Raw genomic sequence first — 5891 nt, 5'->3', positions numbered from 1 at the left:
CCTCCGTTTGGACCTCTGTCCCCTCTGAACCTCCGTTTGGACCGCTGTCCCCTCTGAACCTCCATTTGGGCCTCAGAATCTTCAGGAGCAGCTGATCAGCTGATCAGAGGCACTGAGCAGGAAAGTGCATGTGAACCAGCTCAGAGAGGTAAGGTGGGGCAAGATAATTTAAACTTTTAAAAACAAATAAATGACTCTTATGTTATAAAATGATAAATAATAAGAATAAAACATATTATATCTTATATCTTTATGTTGTCAATAAACATAACATTTCCTGACAGAATCTAAAAATCGTTAAAAATCTACATTTTTTGACTGTCAGAATTCTTTGACCGCTCCACTTACCTCACAGAGGTTACTGCCCTCTAGTGTTCATTAGCAGAAATATGACCCTTTAAAATCCATTCAAATGCATTTGTTGATCCCATCTACAATATTTCATATCATAAATAATGTATTCCAGGCAGGATTTATTAAATCTTTAACTCACTACTTCTGATTTTTCTTTCAGCCTATTAGGTGATGCTCCACTTCATGATGATGCTGTAAAATCACCGAGACATTATCACACCGAGACATTATCACACCGAGACATTATCACACCGAGACATTATCACACCGAGACATTATCACACCGAGACGTCTCCAGCTCGTCCAAAATGTTGCAGCTCGGCTATTAGCAGGAACTCACAGGTTTGAGCACATCTCACTGGTTCTGTCCTCCCTTCACTGGCTCCCTGTGCATACAATTCTCCTGCTGACATTTAAGTGGCCTTGCTCCCTCATACCTTTCCAACCTTCATCCTTATGTTCCTTCTCGGGTGCTGAGATCATCTGACCATCTGCTTTTGGTTGTACCAAAAACCAGGCTAGCTCAGTGGAGATTGGACTTTTTCAGTCACTGGCCCTAAACTTTGGAACAATTAGACAGGCCACTTGAGTCTTCTTTTAAATCTCTCCTGAAAACACATGAAGTAGGAGAATATCCACCTCCCCTCTCAGTCTGGATGTCTGACTGGACCTTTTTTCAGCAGTTCATTACAGCTGCACCAGCTGGTGGTATCCTCACGTGGTTTTTCAATTATTCCAGTTTATACACTGACGACACCCCATAATGTCAAACTGATAGATAGAGACGTTTTAGGTTTAGCATATTCAGCAAATGCTCATGGCTAATGAATGTTATAAATCACTTGCTGCCTTTCCATGCACAGCACCGAGCTGACATTCCTTTGCTGAGCCCAGTCACAAACAGCTCTCTCATGCAGCGTTTTACAACAGGATTTCATCTTTTAACTTCAGTGCAGTTCTTTCAAACGCGGGATGAAAAACAGAAATAGTGTGAGGGCACGGAGGAGGCAAAAAGTGTCCTCCCTAAGTCTTTCACAAATGTTTCATTACACTGCTGGCGGGGACGTTTTTTGCTGATATCACATGGCCACATGTGCCCCACCATTGTTCACGTCTCATGGATGCATCGTCGAACACACATTTAAGAAGCTGACATAATTGTGTATTCGGCACATGCACAGACGCATGGACACAAAATTACGGTTTGTTATTGTTACTGGCTGCTCAGCACCACATCAAGATTTGCTCCAAGTTGAAGCGTTAAAAGCATTTTATTTAAAACTATCTATTTGGTACTTTACTACATGACTCTTATGAATTCATGAATAGTGTGAAACCGTGAAAGAGTTGCAAGTGAGGCAAAAATTACACTAAATCTAAATTACATTAAATCTTTACCATAATGGATCTTGCTTACAGAGATGATATTTGTGCTAAAGAAATATTTTTGGCAACAAACTTACTGCTTCTTTTTTACTGTTTCTTTTCAAGGGCATCCGAGCAACAGTCAATAAAGTGACATTACCTGTGAAAGTGGAGGCGCTCGCCGCCTTGTGAGTGTGAGTGCCAGCACACAGTGAACCTGCAGTGAGTTGAATGTGAGGATATGGAGGCACAGCACATAACTGACAGCTTCAGCTGAGTTTATTTGCATTAGGAGAAGAGCTTTTTATAATTTGTTGACGAAGTCACAAACTGTTGAGAGTGCAAACAGTGTTTTCACACTATACTTCCTCCAGTTCACTTCTAAGCTTGAAGACATTTTTTTTTACGAGTCTCCTGCTGACGGAGGACTCAGAAATAGCTACCCCTTCATTGTTTGTTCAGCTATTGTGGCTCTTTATACCTCAAATGTGTTCAAGACCTTTTTGCAGATACTAGGGACAGAGAAGACTTACAGTATAAGCATAATGCAGTTTGACCCAGTCACATCACAGTTCGACCACACTGTCTGGTTGGGTCACGGTGTCCTCTGTCCGCTATTAAATGCCTGTTTGTGACAGCTCCATTTTTTTTTTATTAGCTCTGCAGGCAATTGTTTGTCTTTCTGCAGGATAATATAACAAAGCTAAGGCATTAATTACTTTTTATTTACTTATAATTTTTCAAAACTATCCTAACTCTCACAGCTCTGGTCATCCATCCACCTGCAGGCAAACAAACGCTTATCCATAAAGCATGAATAATTAGCCAGATAAGTAAAAACTTAACATTCTGTATTTTGTAGCATGAATCAAAATCTGTAGGAAAAAAATTGCATGATTTCACTGTGTCAAAGGTAGAGTTGGCTGCCATGATGCTGAGAAGGAAGGTAAATGTTCATGTTTCCAAGAGACCAAGCGGAAGAGCAATAAGGCTTGCAGCATTGAAGCAGTGTTCAAACTGTTTTACCATGGTGTGGATAGGAAGTGAAATGGAGTACGGGTGGGCCTGAAGGAGGAGTTGACAAATAATGTAGTAGAGGTGAAAAGAGTGTCAGATAGCATCCTGATGTCAGATAGGGTGATTTGCCTGGAGGTAGAAGTAGAAGGTCTGATACTAAATGTCAGTGGTTATGCTCCACAGCAGGGGGTTCAAACTTTGTTACAAAAGAGGGCCAAAATTAAAAACTTGATCTAAGCCCTGAGCCAATTTCAGTCTTCAAATGAACTCAAGTCAGACACCTCACATCTTTTCTTGGTTGCAGGTTTATCAACAATCCAATTTGACATTCTCTGTTGCTTTTCCACATCAAAATAAGATTACTGAAAAATTCAACCTTTTTTCTGCTTTCCAAGTTAGCAAACTGTCATAGGAAATTTGCATTAAAAGAATTATGCACAGTTTTTTAAGCAAAATGAGAAGCAAATAAATATTTTACATTTAAAACACCATCTTGGAGGTCCAGACAAGATGTTAACAAGGCTCAGATTTGGCTTATGGGCCTTGAGTTTAACATGTGCTCTACAGGTTATGTGACATAGAGGAGAAAGCTAAATTCTGGAATGATCTAGAGTGATAGAGAGTAGATATACGTAGTTCCCACACGCGCGACTGGTATTGCGCAATACCACTTTTCTGCCATTGCTGAGGGCCATGTGTGCAGCCCACAAGTGCAGGGGGGAGCTCCCTCCTGCAGCTGATCAGCTGATCTCCTTCTCTGCCACAAACACATTTCTTCTGCTGCAGCAGCTTTGTGAAGGTTAACCATTTGCTGTCCAGATGCACGATTGACTTTTGTCTTCCAACTTAAAACTCAAAGTATGTCGAATCGGAAAATCATCATAATCACAAAATATAAAAGCGTTAAAAGTTATTTGTTAATTATTTTAAAACTTCTATGTTAAGTTGTTTAAGTGTAATTGATCAAAAAGTACATTTCTGCTCCATGTTGCTTCTGTATGAAGGGTTAACCCTTTGATGTCCTGCTGCACTTCTCTACAACTTAAATTTCAAAACTGTAAAAAATTTTAAATTTAAATTGTTTATTTAAGGAGGGAGATTGGGAGTAACAGGTGATGAGTGATTGCAGACAAAGTTTACTGAACTTGAACTGAACTTGAACTTGGACTACTGGTCCCTGCTACACGGTGTTTCACTTATCACAGGTGGGCGTGGTCCCAAACACCCACACTAAACGAGGGACTACTGCATTTTAATTGTTTTACTCCTTTGTGTTGTATTTCTGTGTAAGGTTCTCCCAGAAGATGGATGAAACTCCACTTGGTCCAGAAGTTGTGTGCAGTCGTGCACCACAGCAACAAATGAGTGAAAATATCTATAAATTTCTATAAATGAATCTGCTTTTGAAGTACATGTGGTGTGGTTGTGAAACATGGATTCCTAAATGTACGTGTGCTTACCTTTTAGTTTGAATAAAACGGTTGCACCAAGTTTCACCTTCTTTATTTCAATAATTAAGATAGCACTCGGTTTAATACCAAGTACTGGGAAATAGTTTCATTGTAATGTCACCTCTACTAGACATTATTCTCCTGCACATAAATAAAACCTAGGTGTAGTGATTGTTCTTTGATAACTTACCAATTTAGTGTTTTACTGACATGTCCAAAACATAAAACATGAACGTTGGTGTTCCTCCTCTATGGGAGACTGATAAAGTTCAAAGTAAAAGCTATAATTAGGAATTCAAAACAGTTTAAATTAAATACAATATGAGAACTCTGGGTGATTTTATATTTTAATGAAAATTACTTCTACATGTAGCTTATCAAATATTGGGCTAGAGAATAAATACCAGATCAAAAACGATCAACAAGGAATGATGGAGACCAGTGTAGTTTCTGAGTTTAAAGTTATTCTCAAAGCTTTTTTCATTTACCGGTAACTTCAAATCGTTTAACAGATTTTTTACTCCGCTCTTGGCTGCACTTTAAACAATCAATGTCAAAATACGCTTCTAACACAATTGTGATCTGGGCGGTTAAGATCTGGAATCAGTTCAGGAGAGCATTTAACTCTACAGAGCTGTTTTTGGCACCAGTGTCAAATAATCACGTTTACTTCCTCAGTAGCTGATACAGCTTTTGACACCTGGGCCCTCCACCCTCATTCGCTCCACTCTGGGCCCCTGAGCAAGGCCCTCAACCCCCACCATCTGCTCCCTAAACAGGTCGCTCTTGAAAATGAGTTCTCGTGGCTCAATGAAACTTCCTGTATAAATAAAGGATAAATGAAGAAAAAAAACATGTAAAGTACAGACAACAATAATGTAAGAGTACTGACTGCAGCTCCTCGTCCAAGATGGCTGCTAATTAACAACAGCTGTCGGCCATCACCCTGATGAGGACCTCCTCTACATAATGCTGCAGTCCAGTGTTACTCTTCGCTGGAGCATTAGCCATCAATGGTATTTGTTCCTCCGGCCTGTACATTTACTGTTGGTAAATTTACTTACCAGCTCTTTCTTGTCTTCAGTGATCCCGTCTCCTCGGTCCTGGTTCTCCTCGTGCTTTGTCCTGGTTCTCCTCGTGCCTCGCCTTGGTTCTCCTCGTGCTTTGTCTTCCACTAGTTGCCAGCCTCCTCGGTCCTGCCTGTCAACTTGTTCTCCTCACCATCTGGAGCTCTCCTCTGGATTTGGAGTGGACCCATATACCTCCTCAAACCTGTAAGAGAAAAACCATCAGAATCAAATCTTACCTGTTCATCCTGCCGACCTTCTCTGACTATCTCCTTCCTCCCCAGGAGCTCCAGAGAAACGACTGTTGCCTTTTCCACTGTAAATAATAATCACTGTCACTTTTGCATTTACCGGAGTCTGTCTCCTTCCGGGTCTCTTAGAACTTTGGGTTCCCCCGGTCATAACAAATAGCAGTAAACAATAACGATAAACTACAGTAAAAATGCCGTACAAATAAGAGTAGTGTATAAAACAGGGTGAAATACTAAAAACAAGAAGATATTTGTTTTGATTTTTTAAAAATTGACATTATCAAATGTCTCGAAACTTTTACTTGTTTATGTAAATAAATGTCTAAAAAATAAACTTTAATATAGGTAAAAAAAAATTAGACATTTATTTTGTACAGTTACAGCTG

Source organism: Nematolebias whitei, chromosome 9 (genome assembly GCF_014905685.2).
Source record: "Nematolebias whitei isolate Nwh7 chromosome 9, NemWhi1, whole genome shotgun sequence".
NCBI classification, from domain to species: Eukaryota; Metazoa; Chordata; class Actinopteri; order Cyprinodontiformes; family Rivulidae; genus Nematolebias; species Nematolebias whitei.
The sequence above is the reverse complement of the archived record's forward strand: the minus strand, read 5'-3'. Positions refer to the sequence as shown.